This window comes from Tupaia chinensis, unplaced genomic scaffold (genome assembly GCF_000334495.1).
Source record: "Tupaia chinensis unplaced genomic scaffold, TupChi_1.0 Scaffold000318_1, whole genome shotgun sequence".
NCBI lineage: Eukaryota > Metazoa > Chordata > Mammalia > Scandentia > Tupaiidae > Tupaia > Tupaia belangeri.
In genome coordinates this window covers 3,931,656-3,951,576 of record NW_006159811.1, presented here as the reverse complement: position 1 = coordinate 3,951,576, position 19,921 = coordinate 3,931,656, and the positions used below count along the sequence as shown (strand labels likewise).

The following is a 19,921-nucleotide window of genomic DNA, read 5'->3' as shown; positions in this document are numbered from 1 at the left end:
GCAGTTCCTTATGGAGTTTGAAATTTAGTTAAGCTCACAAGACACAATAGCTGAACTGATGAGACCACACTGTTGTAATCTGCTTGTGTAAATATTGACACATGTAGCATTTAGTTTGTCTCACAGTGATAATACTTGCTCTAGGCTTCTGATGAAATCTGGCATTTATAATTATTAAAAGATGCTTGTTAAAAATGCTCTTATCCATCATGTTAATTCTATGAATGAGATCGCTAATACATTGACCTCTAGAAAAACAATCTTTTTGCCTAAACTAAGTTTAAGAACATGAATTTAAATTCAGTGCATATTGAATCCTCACTCTCTAGCAAGTGTTGGGCCAGGAATAAAGCAAGGAAGTCAAGGAGAGAGAACTGGGAAGGTTCCTGCTCTCTGTCCAAAGGACGCTTCCAGTCTAATGCCTGAAATGTCTTCTATCTATAAATAACTTCAAACAGAATGACTCAGAATGAAAACATAAAAGCCGATGCCATAAGAAAATAAACAAAATTCCATGGAAGGGCATAAAATGAAACACTTACTTGGAATGACTGGGGAAAAAAGTAGAAAACTCTTTTTTGGGGAAGAAAATCATTTTATTTTAGGACATTTTTTACATACTTTCAAATAGGATACATTTGAATTACATTAATAGTTTCCTGTAGGTAACTATGCTTAGCTAGTTAACACAATGAAAAGCTTTTTGTTTCATTTCATCTTCACAAGCATTATTTAGTAAGTAGCTTATTATGTGATTTATCTAAAGTACACTGTAGAAGATTTTTCTTTAAGGTAAGTATATACAAATCCAAAATATCATTAAGGATTTCATGAGCATACAATCCAAAAATCATTTTTTTTATAAGATTAGCTTCATTTTACATGAAAAGGGGCTTTGAAAAAGCTTAATTTTCTGCATTTTCAGGGGATTAGTTCAAAATAATTTTCCTGAAAGAAGACAGTGAATGAGATTTAAGGCTCAGAGGGCAAATTCCTCAAAATATAAAAAACAGTATGCCTTAGAATTCCACTTAATGAAGCTTATATATGATGAACTAACTGTTTTAATTAAAATTTGAAATCTTATAGCTACACAATTTTTTTTCCAGAACAAAAAAGGCATATCCTGATGATACATTAAGGAAGAAAACAAACTAGATTTTAACTGTGGAGCTTTTATACTCTGAGCATAGTAGTCAACATATTTTTTTCCCTTTTCCTTCACAGTTTGGCATTCATCTGTTTCATTAGCTTCTCCAATTAGATTGTTAGGGCCATGTTTCCTTTAATCTTCAATTTTCGTGACATTTATGCCACTGTTGGTATTAGTTGTCCTGAAAACATTTTTACAAAATCATATTCATCACCACATCAGCCCAATCAGAGGGCTCTCCAAATCCGACATTCCTACCCTTGTTTTCTAGGTCAAGCAACCACACGCCACCACCTTCTCCTGAGAGTTCAAACTGACAGATTGCTTGAGTGGCTTTAACACCATCGCTGAAATAGTCCTTAACAATTCTGAATGTTTCTTCCATAGCTCCAGAATGTGGTTTCGATAGTGCCTATGGCTTCTCTTCTTTGACTTCTGAACTGCAATAGGTGATTCTATTCTCTTGGTCATTGTTTCTGAGTATTCATCCAAAAAGGAAATCTAGTATCAAAGGATGGCCTGGTTTAATGGCATAGACATCAAAGTCTTTTTAGTCCTTCTTCTTTTAAGATATTTTCATCAGTAATAAAATTGCCAGTAAAACTTTTCAGCTTTTTGAAAATGGAATATGCAGCATCGACAATGATATCAAACTTTCTACATTGGCTTTTCAACACCAGAGCCTCCCAGCATATCCATAGCAGCAGTGTGTATGGCTGTTTTAGGCCATAAACATTGACTGCAATTTCACCTTTAAATTCTTCTGCCATTCCAAGCACACACATAGACATACCATACTTAATGATGGTATAAACAGAGTGCTGTTTAAACCACACTGGATTTAGGTTTAATGGTTGGCTAAGATTGAGGATATGAGCAATATTACTCTTTTTCAAATAAAGAATACATGCTTTAGATGTAAGCTAGGTGCCTCTGGTGTTCACTTTCTTCATCAAATTCACTCTTTGTAGGTGTCTCCAATGTGTTGGTCAAGCTTCCAGCACTGGCATTATTCATCGGAATATCGATTACTTCAAATTTCTCAACTGCTTTCTTCACTGTGTTACTGATTTGTTCTTCATCTCTCTTGTCAACAACACATGGCAAGACCTTTCCTCCAACTGCTTCAGTTTCTTCAATGGCAGTATAGATTGTGTCTAGAAGTTTGGGGTGCACATGTGTGGTTTTCACAGCAATTACAATATTTGCTCCATCTTTTGCTGCTTTCAACCCAGTAGTTTTGCTGATGTCATGACTTGCACCTGTGATAAAATGTGTACATCCTGCTAGCTTCCCAGTGTTGGATAACATGACTATCATGGACTGGAGAAGGTGGTGGCGATAGCAGCTGTGAGTGGAGAGTGAAAGGCCAAAAATAAAAAATTCTTTACAAACAGAGAAATTCAAACTGACCTTAGAGATGGAGATTTCAACAGTGAAAAATTATGGTGAGTTATGAATGACAGAACATTATCCAAAAGAAGGATGTCCATGTTATATTTCAACCTGTATTAGTCTGGTGGCTACATGAAAACATGAGAAAAATTTTAGAAAACAGCTCCACAGATAGCCAGGAGTCAGACTGGGGAGGGGTGTGCGTTGTGGTGGAATTTGAAAGCTGAATTGGTGTCAGGATGCTTATTGGTAAACAATATAGAGGTGGCAGAGATTTTTGAACAAAAGAGTAGAATAATTATAGTTGTCATTTTGTAATGAAAACTATGATCAATGATGAAGGAGAAAGAATGGAATCAAAGAGCCCATGTAGGTGGTTGTTGAATGATTTGAATGAGAGAAGAGGAGACTCTGGTTTGGGGTAGTGACAATCAGAATACAAAAGGAAGAGCAAAACCCCAAAACTTTAGCAGGCTATGCATTTTTTTTAAGAGAGATATTTTTGCTCTAGGGTGCATGCACTCTCCAGAGAGAGAGAGAAACAGAAAGCCAGAAATCATCCCCAGGAGGGATGTCCACATGGCAATCACTTCTCCATTCTCTCTTGGGATTTTGGGCACACACACACACACGCACATCCCAGTGTGAGTTTTGAGCCACTGGGTCTGGGACTCCAACTATGGTCAGACATGTGGGAGTCCAGCGACATAACCATTACACCATTGGCTAGTCCCAGCAGGCTCTGAATTTTAATGGAGTGTCTAAGTGGACAGTATTACTTTCAACTAATTAAGGAGAGTACAGAAAGACAAGGAAGAGATACTCAATGAAGCCTACCCATGCCAACGTATTTAAAACCCACCACCCTGTATCTCCCAGTGTCTTGACCCTATTCTACTTTTTCTTTTTTTTTGTACCTCTATCATAGTTTATCATTAAGGTTTAGTGTTTCATCTTTGTTAAATATAGTTCTACAAGGGCAGGGATTTTTTTTTTTTCCCTATTATTCACTGAGGTGTCTTGAAAATCCAGCACATAGTGGATGTGTCTTGAATGCATACCAGGGAGTAGTCTGAAACTTAATAGATGCTTGAAAAAAACCTGCTGAATAAATAGTGAAGAAAGTCATAGTTTTGAAACCAAGTTATGATTAAAAACCTAAAATTAAAACATGACTTGCAAAACTGAGCTGTCTTTTCTCATTAACTATTGTTTTCTTTCTTTCTTTTTATTTACTTATTTTACTGTTCTTCCATGGTGATCCATGATCCAATAGTACTGACCTCTCTTTAGCCCCATGAAGATATCTTTTTCTATCCCGTTGAATTATATCCAAGGTCAATCACAGTGTATTTTATCCCCAGGCCTTTACACATGGTTTTCCATCTTCTGGAAATGCCCAAACCATTCCTATCTTCATTCCCTCTGCCTGGCAAACTCTTCCCTATCTTTCAGGGATACTTGATTCTTTAAGAAAACTCTCCTGATTCCCAAGTTTTGTGTGGCTGCCTCCAATTTGATTTTTCTATTATACCCATTCCTTTGTTAGAGCTGAGTTTCACACTGAATTATCATTAATCACCTTGATCTTGTGTACTTACCCCTCAAATTGTGTATCCATGAAGGAATATGTCGCTACCTTTCACCAGTGTTTCCCTAGCACATAGCTCAGGATTTGACCTATATGGGCACTTAGTACACCTGTGTTCAAAGAGTAGACATGGAGGTCCAGCCATAGTGGTGGGGAAAGCAAGGTGCCATGGAGCTATGTGGAAAGGTCCAGAGTTTGCATCCCAGGTTACATATAGCATACTGATGATCTGGCTTGGCTGGAAGGATGAGAGGGGATCACAGTGTGAAAAGACCCTATCAAGAGTCTCTGACCCTCTCTGTCTCTCTCTTTCTGTCCCTCAAGAAAGGAACTTTTAAAAAATATAATAATTTAATTTAAAAAATGAGTCATCAATCTGAACAGACAACTCTCAAAAGAAGGCATACAAAAGGCTAAGAAGCATATGAAAAAATGTTCAACATTGCCTATTTTGTAAGGGAAATAAAAATAAAATCCACAATGAGGCCTCAGTCAGATTGGTTATGATCAAGAAAACAAAGACTAACAAGTTTTAATAAGATGGGAGGGAAAAGAGAGCCTGCATTCACTGCTGGAAGAAATGCAAATTAGTACTGCCATTACATAAAACAGTATGGCAATTCCTCAAACATCTGAAAACAGAACTACTGTATGACCCAGTAACCCCACTGTTGGGTATTTACCCAAAGGGTTAAAAAAATCCCTTGATCTGAAAATCATTTTCAGATCTTTCTTTATCACAGCATTATTCACGGTAGCTAAGATATGGAATCAACCTAAGTACCCAACAACCAATGAATAGATAAAGAAACTGTGGCACATATATACAATGGAAGACTACTCAGTCTTAAAGAACATTGCCTTCTCATTTGACACAATGTACAACAGATGTATCTAGAAGACAATGAAGTGAAATAAGCTAGGCTTATAGCCTTGTCTTATAAAAGACAACCACTGTATATCCCCACTTAGCATATACTGAATGTCAGCCTTTTGTGGTGGAAACTGCAGGACTTGATGACATAGGCATAGAAAGAGTAATTGTAGATACCAGAAACTGTATGGCAGAGTAAGTAGAAAGGATCAGAAGAAATGAATAAAAGACCTAAGAATAAATGAAAACAAGTGAAATAGGTTATGGGATGATGTAAAAAATTCTATTGATAATTCAGTATATACATCAAAGCAAAACAAAACAAAACCCTAGTAGATTTCTTACCAAGTTACACAACATAACATTCAATGCTGAATAGTACACAATGTGTATGTGCTTTGAAAAACCATGCTGCACCTCACTAAGAGGTACAATGATTATATATAAATCAAAAATCATAATAAAAAATTCTAGAGCAGAGGAAAAAAGTACTTGGAATAATTATCTAAAAAACAAACTAGGTAAGGACGACAGGTGGCATGGTGGTTAAGGTGCTTGGACTCCCACATGACTGACTGAGGACCTGGTGGATTGCTTTCTCTCTCTTGCACACGAGATCTATAGCACATTTAAAAAGATAATAATAATAAATACAGTTAAATAAATCTTTAAAATATAAACTGGGACCAGCAGTTGGCGTAATGGCTATGTCACTGGATTCCCATGTGGTCTACCGTGGTTCGAGTCCCAGACCTGGTGGCTTAAATTCATGCCAGGCGTGTGTGTGCATGCGTGCCCAAGATCCTGAGAGGAGGATGGAGGAAAAGGGATTGCGGCATGGCCATGTCCCCAGGGGATGATTTCTCACCTTCTGTCTGTCTGTCTGTCTGTCTGTCTCTCTCTGTCTTTCTGGTGAATACATGCACCTTAGCAAAAACCTCTCCAAATAAATAAATAAATAAACTAGGTTAAGAGATAACAAAAAATGAACAAAAGAACAAATGAATTCCTGATCATTGTCAAAGGGCTGAGGTAAAGGCTCTTTTGCATGAAATTGTCCTCTAAATGATAATTTAAAAGTTAATACATTACATATAAGTAATTTACAAGGCAAGAATTAAAGATCGTGGTCTATTGCATTATTTTAAGGAAGAGACACAGTATTTTGTAGTTCAGAGTCTGAAGATCTGGAGTCTTCAGTGGAGATGTGGGGCTGTGTAGAATGATATCCTAGATGCCGCCTCTAATCGAAAGTAAGAAGGATGCTTGCCAAGAGCACTGCTTGTAGCTGTGCTGGCTGGTTGTGTGTGCCTTGCCCAAATGCTCCATCCAGGGCATAAGTGGAGACTGTCCCACAGCTCCTACTCTGCTTGTAAAGCTGAACACCTGATGTGGGACTGCATCTGCTGGGAAGAAGGGACACATTTTTCGAAATGCTACTTGCCTAGTCTTGTAGCCACAGTGCTGCCTCCCCCCAGGGAGGAGGCCTCTTTCCTGTTCTCCCAGAGGCACAATACAGACTAGCAGTATCACTGCAAGAGGGCGAGGGGGTAGGAGGCTTAACTCAACTTAATATCTAAATACTAACATTTTGGAATGTTGTGTTCATGTTACAAAGGCTTTAATACATTTACTACATATTCCATTAAAATAAATTTTAGGCTAAGGCAATCATTTTAATCTGATGACTATGGGATGACATTAACATCAACCCATACAGGACTTCTTCAGTGGAGTGATATTAGCACAAAGCCAGTTTGAATCTAGTTTTGAATAAAGCTAAAAAGTGAATAAATGATTCTATGAAAGAACAAGAGATAAACTCATAAATAAATGATATTGTTATTTTTCTGCTTATGTTTTATGGAGCAGATCTTCTGTTTTCCCTTGTGTACGGCTGTTTTTTTATTATCTCAGTATTCCTGTGGGTTTATGATCAGGATTTAGGGAGAGGACCATTCCTCTCTTGGGCATGCTTCTATTCTGGATTGCTAAGTGATGCTGGACAAATTTGAAAGTGGCTGCAATCCTCCGGAATCTTTTATCAGTTTTCAGTTGTAGCAGCAAAGCAGGTGTCTCTCCAGGACGTGTCAGGAAGTCTATGGTTCTGGCCGGAATTGCCTCTGGAAAATAAGAGTTCCTTCACACCCATCTTCCTACTAGCCTGCAGTTTCCTATCATTTGCAAAGTCTAATCAGGAATGTTAGAGAAAGAATTCTAGGAACAACTTTCCCAGCCTCACTTCTGCAATACAGAGGCGGCCTTGGATGAGGGGGACAGTGAGTGATGTTAAATATATATTAGACACACATTTAGCAAAGCACTGAGTAATGCTTGTTGAATAATAAGCAATTGATAATTATGATACAGTACTTATTGTTTTTTACTAGTTGTGTATTGAATTTGCAAAAGAAATTAAATTTATAATAGCATCAATATAGATGTTTCTTGAGTTTTGTACCTTTTTAGTGTCTCTTTCTCTTTTTCTATCTCCTCTTTTTATGGAATTTCACTTAAACCCCATAATTTGCACAGACTTCATGGTGCAGTGGTAAATTACTGCTCAAGAGAAGTAGAATTCCACAGTGACTGGGTTCTAATCCCTTCTCTGCATTGTCAGCCTGATATGCCAGGAATGTGTGTAAGTGCCCAAGATCTGACGGGCTGGAGGATTGGGAGGAGGGGATTGTAGCCTGAGCAGGCCCTAAGGAGAACGTTCATCTCTGTCTCTCTTTCTCTCTCTTATGCAGGTGCTTATGTTCTAATGTGAATAAAGAAAACAAATAATTTAAACTCTTCCTCTCCCCCACAATTTATCATGAATGAACAAAGAGAAGTAGAATTATCTATCCATAAGAAGAGCCGGGAAAAGTACATTACTATAAGGTAAGATAGTGAAGATGGTGAGTATAACAGTTAAGCTCCTGAGTGCAGGAACATCATGGTGGATCTCTCAGATATAATCTGACATTCTCTTCCTCTTCCACAGTGATTCTTGGACCTGCTGAATTTGGGAGGCATTGAGGTAAAGGAAACTGGATTATGCAGATTCCACCATCTCCCTCCTCTCCCATGCCACCAAAATCATTGGACTCCTAAATAAGTAAGCAATGATATTGTATTGTTTAATCACTGAGATTTCAGCCTTTATTTGTTATTGCAGCCCAGCTTAAGCTAACTAATAAAACCTGGCACAATGCTGAGCCTAGAATGGGTAATAGTTGCCAAACTGAATTACAGAAAGAATGTTTACCACAGGTACCTCTCAAGTCTGCAAATATTGGATTATATTCAATTAGTTGATTTCCATATCCCAAAAGTGAGTCATTGAAGCTTAAAAGCTCTGATTTGTCCAGGTGACCCTAGCCTAGCTGTGACTCTGTTTTTAGGCACCTTCCATTGTGAAGGAGGTACTCATCAAGTTTAGCTCAACAGTCTTGTGATTCACAGCTTGTCTTTTGAAAAGAGTAAAGGAGATTGTGTCATTTATCATGGGTAATTCCAACATGGCTCACACTATCAATCTCTTTGACAATCGCCTCAACAACTCAAAGTCCAATCTGTGGCTGGAAACTGTCCAGGTGATCAGCATTGGGATGCTGTGGGCCAGGCTTGCTACAACACCTGCTCTAAAGTCAGATGTACCATCTGCAGTGAATGTAACTCACCTTTTGAAAAGGAATCCAACAGCCTAGCAGTGTTATCTTACGCAAGTAAGAAGGGACTTGGTGAAGTCTCCAGGCGATTCCTCTCATTATTTGAAACAGCCAATTTTATGATTATAGGAATAGTTATTCTCTTCATAATATGTGTAGAAAAGCCTGATAAACTTCTAGCAAAGCAAAACGTTCACACTCTTAGTAAATAAGAAGTTTGGAGATGGAAATGACTGTATTACAAATTGATTGTCTCAGTTCAGTGCAGGTACAAAGAATTTAAAATATTTTTCTTTAATGTCCACTGCTAGAGAAAAAAATGAGGGTGGATTTTTTTGTTTTAGTTTTATAGCCTTTCTTGTGCTATTTATTTTTTCTATTAAAAAATCAGCCTCTCTCCTGCTTTCATGTTTATTTTATTCATTTATTATTTCTCTCCTGCTTTTATGTTTATTCTGAAAGCAGCCATTTTTTCTTTATGTGAGGGGTCTTCAGAAAGTTCCTGGATGAAACTCGTTATGAAAAAAAAAAACTATGTATGGATTTAAAAATATTTTTCATCCAAATAAACTTGTGCTTTAATTACATTTTCCCACAAACTTTTTGAAGTCCCTTCATGTAACTTGGCTTTTCCTATCAGAGCCCATGGTTAAGGAATCCCCATTTACCTCAGATTGGATCAGTCCTGTACCCTAAACCCTTAAACACACTGATTGGTCAAAAATAATTACATAGCCCAAGGTAAGTCAATCAGAGTCCTGCCCCAGATTTTTCAAATTTAATCTAAGAGGAAGGGTTTTGTTTGTTTGTTTGTTTGTTTTTTGTTGTTGTTTTGTTTTATTTTGTTTTTTTTTTTTGGTTATGAAGCTGTGAGAATGTTTATCTGGGAGCTGTCAGTCATTCTAGTTTCTGGCAATTTGAGAAACTGAGATCAGTAGACAGACATACTCATGAAATGAGAAATGGAGACTCTTGGCAATAATTGGATTTTTGTTCTCATTTTACTTGAGATAGGCTCCCCGCCTGTCTTTCCTATAGCTTGATTATTTGAACTATACATTTGGTTATATGTGCCAATAAGTTTTCATAATGTTCAAGTTTAAGATGCATTTAATCTCTTGAAAGAAAGAGTCAGTACAATTATTGAGGTTTTGCCTTGTTGTGTTTTATATTAACTTAGTTGAGGAATGATTTAAATACAATGAAAGTACACTTAAATGTACTTTAAGTGTATACTTTAAGTATATTTCAATGAGTTTAGTTAATACACCCATGTAGTTCTCAACATAATTAAAATATAAAAAATATCCAACATCAAAGTGACTATCCAGTCACTTTGGCATATCTCCCAACTTCTGTCCACAAGCAACCACTAATCTGCTTTCTATCACCATAGAGCTTCATATAAATAAAACTACACAAGGTATGGTCTTTTGTGTTTGGACTCTTGTACTTAGCATAATGGTCTGGACATTTATCCCTGTTGTTTCATATATTATTAGTTCTTTTTTTATTGCTGAGTAATATCTCATTGTATTAATAGTATAATAATTTGTCCATTTACCTGTTGAACATTTTGATTGTTTCCATTTTTGACAATTTTAAATATGAGCAAGATATTTGTGGATAAGTATCTAGAAATGATATTGTTGAGCCATATGTGATGTAAGAGTCGTTAAGTTTATAAGAAATTACTGAAGCATTTGCAGAGCAGCTGTCTGCTCAGTAGCAATGCATGAGACTTTGAGCAATGTATGAGAATGTCTGACCACATTTCTTTAGCAATTCATTTTAAGTAGGAATGATGGGAACACATTTTCTTACATCTGAGTGTGTCTTAATTTCAGCAGAAGAATATTTTCACTAAGTATAGAATTCTAGGTTGACAGTTCTTTTCATTTCTTTTACTTTCTTTCCTGAAATGTTCCCATGTCTTCACGTGATGAGTAATTATGGATTGTGTCCTAGACATATTCCACATGATTTTGTGAGACTTTGAGTCATCGAAAATCGTATAGAGAATGTTGATCTTTATAGTGATGTCAGGGTGACCTGGGTGTGTCAGCCTACCAGGTCTGATACACTTTCTGTAGGCTGTGTTTCCTCATCAGTTCAGTTTCCCAAGTCTTTGCAGTACTTTTCACATCTCATCTGTGTGTACACTGCTGAGCAGCCAGTCTGCAGTCTGGGCAGTACCTATCTATTAACACAATTCTCAAAGTTTTTGATATGTTATTTAGGATCAGATCCATTCATCCACAGCTGGAGAGTATGCCCAGAAATTCACAAATAGCTTTATGAGTTATTTTCCCAAGCTCTTCCTTCACTATGATCTCCCTAGTACTTTCTGAGTGCCGGATATTCTCCCTTTGGTCCTAGAGACAGAAAGCTGTGACTTTAGTTACCTTCCTTTGCTGTACCCTTCCCAGACTGTGGTTTTGTCTTGGAACAAGAAAGAGGACTGTAGGAATCAAATGGTAAAACCCATTGCCAGTTGGTTGCTTTCCAGATTCTGTTCATCTTACCCACCTGCTTTGTAATATGTACTTTTTACAGATCTCATTTCTGTGTATTCTGTCCATATTGTATAGCTACATTTAGTAGGACAGGTAGGTGGAATGTACTTATTCCAGTTTCTTAGAACTGGCATTTGTGGGGCCAGCTGGTGGTATAGTGATTAAGGCACTGGACTTCTTAATGGTTGAACTTGGCTTGAGTCCCAGTTCCAGAGGCTTGAAACTCACCCTAGGTGTGTATGCTTGTGTGCCCCAAATCCAGAGCATGGCCATCCCCCTGGAGGGTGATTTCTTACTTTCTCTCTTTCTGTCTCTCTCTGTGTGTCTTTTGGTGAGTGCATGCATTCTATAGCAAAAATCTCTCTTAAAGAAATTAAAAGTACTGATATTTGTTATTTTGTTACATTTGAATCTGAAATCTCCCTATAATTTATTTTTGTGGACAATTCTATTTCCCTAAAGTAACAATAATCCATAAGAAAATAAAATACATTACACATATAATAGCATGTTGGCTTATAGGGTATTTCGTGATTAATGTGTTGGGTTTTTAATTTATTATCTCTCTTCCCCATTAATTATTAATATCACTACTATTACTACTTGACAGGGTCTTGCCATTTCTCTGTTCTTTCTGCCCTATCCTCCTGAGTAACTGGCACTGCAGGGACGCACCACTGCACCTAGCTTTCAGGATGAGCTGAGAATCATTCCTGTGGCTGTGGCTTCAGCCTGCTGAGTCACAGCATCACCCAGCCTGCACTGCTGTAGTGGAGGCTCCCTCACTCATTTAGGTATCACAAACACGATGCCTGTGTCTGTTCTAAGTCGCCATCATTGAGCCAGTGCCTAGCACAGTGCCAGGCACAGAGAAGGAATTCAGTAAATGTTAATTTAATCCATGGATGTCTCTCAATGAGAATGTGCATTTTATTATGAGGCTATATACAATATATGTTGTTTAAAATTTTATTTTAAGTGGTACCATTTGGTTAAAAGAAAAGGTACAATGAAAAAAGTTACTGAGAAGACCTAAATCAAAATATTAAGTATAGTTATCTTCGGTGGCATTGATCACATTTTTATGTTCATTTAGTTGCACTTGTCTTTGTTTTCTCATTTGTCTAAATTGTAGTACTTTTTAAATTTAAAAATTGTATGAAAGAGGTTGGTAGCAATCAATGATTGGCATATACAGGACAGAACTGTAAAGAGGAGTTACTTTTCTTAGATATGTGAGTTTATATAGTAAAATTTTTTAATTTTTAAGAAAAAGAAGCATTTAAATAATGTGAAATATCTCAAGAGATCTAGTATTATTTACATGAACTATATAGTATTACTTTAAAACTCAAGAGAGTGACATTTAAAAATCTAGCAAAAGGACTAGTATTGTTGTAGGAAAACAGACACCTAGGAAGAAAAACACAGCACTTTAGAGAGGAAAAAGGAGAACTATTTATTTTGTTAGCAGGGCATGGAAGAATTACTACTCTGAATCTCCGGCCCAAGCTGAGAGTTGAACACAGGCTTTTATGGATGATTTGGGGAAGGGCAGTTTCAGCATGTTGGAGTGTCTTATCAGGGAAAAGGCTCAGTGTCTGCCCTAATACAGAGCTGGCAGAGAAGTAGGGAATTTAAATTTCTCAATGCCTCCAGCTGCTCGACACTCCAGGCAGAGGCAGCTAACTCTGGGGAAGGGGGGATTCAAAGCCCAGGCATTTATCATCCCTGGATTTCTTTAAGGTCACTCATAAGTTCTGGGCTGCTCCATATCAGTATACCAAAGTAAGAGTAATTATCCTAATAAATAAGTGATTTTAGATTACACATTGGCAGGGAATGTTGGTTGTATGAGGTAGAATTGTAACCATATATGAGAAGCTACCTCAAAGTATAGAATCATCTAAGTGACAGTTTCATCCTGCTGTTACCTTGTCAATAGTCCCCTTGACTCTCCTCTTTGGATATGTTTTTAACTTTCCTTTTGCTTGATTCATGGAGTCTTGAAGTTCCCACTTTGTGACCCACCTTAGCTCAGTTCTCCTGTCAGATCACATTCACTATGAACACTAATGCCCCAGTTCAGATGTTTCCTTATATGAATACATTAATATAATGCTCAGGTCTCTCTCCTCTACCTCACTCCTAAGAACTGGGGCTGTAAATCTAAGCCTCTTCTGTTCCTTACAGATCCCAGCTGACTGGAGGGAGCATGTATTTTTGTCAGTTTCTTCATGCAGTAAGTTTATAGAGTCAGGCCCCAGAAGCAGAGCCAAACACAGCCTGTGACTGGGGAATCATTCTGTGTAACTGTGGGCTTCAGTATTAGAAAATTGTCTCAAACCTAAGGGATGTGTTCCAGCCCAAGCCTCTACAAGAATTAAAGATCATGTATCAATCTACATTTCCCTGATATCATGTTTTTCCTTGATCGGTTCAGAATTTGGGTGAGGAAATCAGGCCCCCTCCATCTTTAGCACCATCATAAACTTGATTCTTTTCACTGATCCTTAAATGGTATCTCTCCATTCTTCCTTTGTAAACATCGTTTGGCCTTTTCTAGCTTTATTTTGGTAAAACGTAATTTATTTTTCTAACTTATTAAAAGAAACTTCAAGTAACTATCCAAGAATGTTACAAAGAATGCATTTTGAAGTAATAAAAGTATGTGCAGTTTGCATAACTCATATGGAGTCTGAGAGAAGCAGCTTTCTTAAGTGAATACAGGATTTTGTATCTATGAGTTTAAGTACTGACTCACTTGACACATCATACAGTCATTCTGGAATTGTATAATTGAGCAATGCTATGTTTAGGCTTTTTTTTTGGTATGTTTATAATAAAATAGATTCATATGTATGAACAGTATGTTGATGTTTGTGGATTCTCTAATGCGGTCTTGATTTATTAGTAATCAAGACATTAAATAATATAATAGAAATTATTCTCTTTGGTAAGAGTTTGTTGCTGAAAATATAGACATAAAATTAAAATATGGCATATATTGGGTTGTCAAGAAAGTCACGATGCATTTTTGCATGGAAATACTTTGAAAAATATGTCATAACTTTCCAAATGACCTATTATTATACTTTATTATAAGAAGAAATAGAAATTTGCTTATTTGGTATTATATCAAGAGTATATTACAAAATATTAGAATAGTAAAAACATCATTTTTTTCTGAAAGAACTTATTAGAAAAATCTTGTGATGTCATCATAATTGTCTACATAAGTAGACAATTTAGCAGAATTCGAGAGTGACCGTTAAATGCATTCCCTCAGTTTCCTAAATAGAAAATATTTTGCAGTACAAATAAGCTTTGTATAGATTAGTAAGTCAATGTGATTTTCACAAACATGGAACTCAAAATGTTTAGACATATACAAATACAATCTAGTCCAGAAAATTGTCCTTTAGAGTCAGCAAGATCTTAACATTTTCATGAAATCCTAGGACTTCATGAGATTCTTAATTTTTCCTGAGATTATAAGCAAAAACCAAGTGAGCATGTCTTTTTATGTATTTTTCTGCAGAAAGAATCTAGGTTTTTAGGTTTTTTTTTTTTTTTTTAGAGGTTTTTGCTATAGGGCACGCGAGCTCATCAGAAAGACAGACAGACAGATAGAAAGCAAGAAATCACCCTCCAGAGGCGATGGCCACGCCAGTTCCTTCTCCTCCTTTCTCATCTTAGGATCTTGGGCATGCACACACACGGGGTATGAGTTTACAGTCTTCCTCAGAATTTTATATTTTCCCCATTAGAGAGATGCCAAGGAGGTATACTCATAGGCCCTAAAATTGAGATTTTCATCTTTGTCAATTTATTTGCAATATGCTTAGACATTTACTGTAGTATCTCATCTCATTAGCTAGCACATGAGAGAGATAGATGTATAGTACTTTAAATTTTGTTTTTTTCTTAGTTTTTTATTTTGTCAAATAGAGTATTTTAAATTATTTACTAACATATACAGATGTTATGTGTAATTTTATGGACAATAGGATTAATTAAATAAGATTATCTGTGCTTTAATGCTAAGATTTTCTGTTTTTCCCTCTACATTGGCTTGCAAAGTTATGCAATGTTACCTTCCATGCTTTAAATTTTGCAAACACTGTTCACCTTACAGAATTAGTTAAAGTCTTTCCAGATGTGGATTTGATTAATAGAAGCTTACTAACTGTAGCTAATTACTGATAATGATAGTATCACAAGGCAACTTCCTCACCAAAGTCACCTTGGTCTTTCCTGGTTGCTAGAATATAAAGGACCGCCGCATTTACCCTTTCTCCAATCAAAAGGAAACGAAGTAATATTTAAACTTTGATTCAGGTGGTAATTGATATAGGTGTTGTAAACTAGCCTTTTAGTGTAAGACAAACGATCATTTATAGACAAGTAGAACTTCAGCCTCCAGATTCTGGTTTCACCGTGAGGATGGGATGAGCTGTACAAAACAAGTGTCTGAATATCCAGAGTGACCGGCAGTGACCTGCCCCTCTATCTCCCTGGAGCATAGGTTTCCATTTCAATTATTTCTATTGCCTAGAAATAAAGTAATAGAAGGACCAGCAGTTAGTGTAATGGCTATGTCGCTGAACTCCCATGTAGTCGACCATGGTTCGAGTCCTGGACCCAGTGGCTTAAACTCATGTTGGGTGCATGTGCGTGCGTGCCCAAGATCCTGAGAGGAGAATGGAGAAGGGATTATGGCATGGACATCCTCCCTGAGGGGTGATTTCTCACTTTTTATCTCTCTGTCTCTCTCTATCTTTCTGGCGAGTGCATGTGCCCTATAGCAAAAACCTCTCCAAAAAAAAAAGGAAGAAAATAATAGAGCCAGTGTGGTAAGAATCTAAGGTGAAATGAATTTATCTTTCCCTTTCCTATTAATTTATTTTAAATGCTCTTTTTTAAAGAATTATTTTATTCAACTTTATTTATTGTTATTATTTTAATATTTCCAGAAACACAGAGAGAAAAAGAGAGAGAAAGTGAGAAAGCAAGCCTCCAGGTCTGGGTCTAGAACAACAATCAGCCTTGTGGGGAGTCCAATGCCCTTAACCACCACACCACCTACCAGCCCCCTTTCCTACTAATTTTCTATGGAGGTGGAGCCCTCTAGCATTATTGACTTTTTCACATGGTGCCATATACAAATGCTTCTTCATAATGTGACATTGGAAGTCTTTAAGGATGTGAAAATGGATAATAAGCACTCAACTGAATATAGCAGCTTGGAGATGTTCTTGTTAATCATCTGGTAGAACAGACAGCAAAGCAATGTAGACAGAGTAAGATTTAAAAAGAAGTTGTTCAGTGTTTCACATTGCTTATGTACAGTCTTTCTGGACAATGGGTTGTTTCTGTAATGTAGCAGAAATTCACATGCATGGGGAAGAGTCCATTGGCCAAATTTTATTTTGACCAGGTAGACATAAAGCATTTAAATTATGGCCAAAGCCAGGTGTGGTGTCCTATGTTTGTAATCTCAGCTACTCAAGAGGCCAAGGCACTGTGAGTTTGAGGCCATCCTGGGCCATATAGCCAACCCTTATTTATCTGTGTGGATCATTTCTGTTGCTCTGAGAAATCCTTTGCAATATGAGAATGTTAGAACTAAGGTTCAGGATCTATTTGATACACTGAAATGGGCAAGAGAATGCTGTCTGCAGAACAGCTTGAGGAACAAAATGGTAAGAGAGCCTGGAAGAATGGATGCTTTGTAACAGATGGCCTTTCTCTTTAAAAAATAATAGCAAGGGACCAGCAGATGACATAATGGTTACATTGCTGGACTCCTAGAAGTCCACTGCTGTTTGAGTCTCGATCCTGGTGGCTTAAAACTCATGCCGGGAACATATGCGTGCATGCCCAAGATCTGGAAAAGAGAATGGAGGACAAGGGACTGTGGTGTGTCCATCCTCCCTGGAGGAGTGATTTCTCAATTTCTATCTCTCTCTGTCTGGCAAATACACATTCCCTATAGCAAAAATTTCTCTCTTAAAAAAAGGCAACAACAACAAAAACACATGAACTCCATATTCTGGCTATTTTGTGATGATGTTGTTTATTTTGGAAGTGTATTGTGATTATTAAGAAGCAAAAAGTGGTGATACCAACATTCTGAAATACAATGATTTAATTTGGATTAATTTATTCCATGCTACATGAAGTTATTTCTATGGTTCATAAGATCCATTTCAGTTTGTTTTGGGAAAGTGATCTTGTGCTATAGACTTGGGAATAGGGTAGTGAAGAGGAGGCTCTGGGAGGGCAGGGAAAAGGGAGAATGTGTCTGGTTTTTCAGAGTGCTAAGCAGTATGGGTAGCACCAATGAACTGGGTGACTAGTAATATGCAACATTACAAGAGTCATGTGCAACATATTTCACGCTTCCTTCTTGTAAAATCAAAAGCAGTCATGCTGATATCAGTTCATACTGATCTTAGTTTGAAGTAATTTCAGATTGTTAATTGAATTTTCACAGGATTCAAAACACTATATTATGAAGTTAAATATTTGTGCTATAGAATGTAATCCATATACTTTAAGCCTCACCATCCTAGAAATATTAATATAAGGCACAATTTTTCTTACATATGTATGTGATCATGGCATAATTTCCCTTCAAACTGATTTGCCAGAAATTGTCAACATATTCCCAGTTATTTGGGGGACAGGGAGAATTCACAGAGGGCTTATTTATGGAAGCCCTTTCAGTTGGATTATCTTGCCTTAGTGCCATGTTACTCTGATGCTGCCTCTGCTACCCTCATTCTTCATAGATTTCTACTGCTTGGTACAACAGTTCTTTGATGACTGTCACAGTATGGCATTAGGGAAAGCTCATGGATCCCCCTTTTTTTTTTTTAATTTTATTTACATTTATTTTATGCTGACTTTATTTCTGTGCCATAAATTTGTTTCTTCCACTTCTTCTGGGATATCTTTTTCTTCTGTGCAACTTCCTCTTCCAGTTTAGGAACATGAGCACTCCTTTTCAGTGAGGATCATTTCGATGTGGCAGGGGGAGCTCATGTATGGGTTAATCCGTCCATGAGCTCTATACGTACAACGGCGCATCTTTGGTGCCTTATTCACCTGAATGTGCTCAAGGATCAGAGAATCTACATCTAACCCCTTAAGTTCAGCATTACTCTCTGCATTTTTAAGCATGTGCAGCAAAAATTCAGCACTCTTTTTGGGCCACCGACCTCGTGTCCAGCCCCACTGTTTAGCCTGGGCACATCTACCAACTCCACCATTGTAATGACGGAATGGCACACACTGCTTCTGTAAAGTGACATCCTTCAGATACTTGGTGGCTTTTCAGATATGCATACCCTTGATGGCCTGGGCAGTTTCATGAGTGTTCTTAAAGTGAACACGAAGATTTGAACCTTTTGACTTGCATGACTTTGTGGGGTTCTCTGGGTCAAGTGAATAGCAAACCATTTTCAAAATTCACCTCAGGCCGCTAAGGAGAAGAGGAAGAGCCCCATTGGTTGTTCTTCTTAATACTTGGTGCAGACACCTTTTAAACTAACTCCCTATAGCAAAAAAGAGAGCTGACTTACCTTTAAATACGTCTCAGGGGTAAGGGATGTGAAGTATAATGCAGAGAAACTACATCACCTATTTAAAGTAGCCACACTTAGAGCAACAGTTCCCTTTGGTGGTAATATCCATAGATAACTGAAGCTCTAGGAGAACAATAACTAGAGTCCTATAATAGAATTTTCAAAGTTTCACATTTCCAAGTTTGGGTTGCTTATTTTTAAATAACTATCATGAGGAAGGCACAAACATCATGAACAATACACCACCCCTCCATTCCAGGTATCCCTGCCAAGTTACTTTACAGAGTCTGTGACATTTCTGCAATCTTTTCCATGGAAGCATCACACTTTCAAAAGACCTACTTATAGAACACATTTTACCCTACAAGGAGAGTCAATGACTTATGAAGACAGAACAGAAGTTTAAATTCAGATTTCAAATTTTTTTTTATTTTATAATATTAGTATTTTTAATTTATTTTGCCTTAGGGCATGTGCACTCATATGAGAGAGAGAGAAAGTGAAAAATCACCCCCACCCCCAGGGAATGGCCATATTCCAATCCCTTCTCTTCTGTGCTCCTCTTTAGATTCTGGGTGCTCACATACATGCCCAGTGTGATTTTTCAAGCCCCTAGGTCTGGAACTCAGACTGTTGTTGGTCATGTGACAGTCCAGTGTCTTAACTATCATGCAGAAATATAGAAATATTTTTTTAGAAACAGAGGTTATGCACTATTGGTTTGTGGACCATCTCTGCTCCACAGACATCTTCTATATACTCACATAATGTTTTATAAAAATTTACATTACTTTTCAATATTTAAACAATTGAATAGTTCATATAAATGGCTATAATGTTAGCTTTTTGAAAATTAAAATTTATTAAAGTCATATTTCTGCAATGTTATAATCTGTTTAAGCAGAGTAAGAGTTACTCGTTCAAAATGAGCATAGATTCTTGGGTTACCCCCATCCCCACCTGGCCCACTTTACTCATTTACTTTCTCAGCCTCCTCTCTGATGACATTTGAAATTTAGCTCCTATTCTCAATCTTCAGGGGTTGGGAGATTAGCTAATTTATACTGTGAAAGAGAATGCTACACTTCTTGGTTTGGAATGGTGCGTGTTGATTACTTAATGAGACCTACTGATAGGCCTTTTC

The 19,921-nt window shown here is 37.1% G+C and overlaps 2 pseudogenes; both read right to left on the bottom strand.

Annotated features, from left to right (window-relative positions):
- Positions 1–1,221: 1,221 nt before the first annotated feature.
- On the bottom strand, positions 1,222–2,593 carry LOC102495037 (hydroxysteroid dehydrogenase-like protein 2; annotated as a pseudogene).
- A 15,494-nt stretch (positions 2,594–18,087) lies between these two features.
- On the bottom strand, positions 18,088–18,652 carry LOC102474675 (60S ribosomal protein L17 pseudogene; annotated as a pseudogene).
- Positions 18,653–19,921: the final 1,269 nt, after the last annotated feature.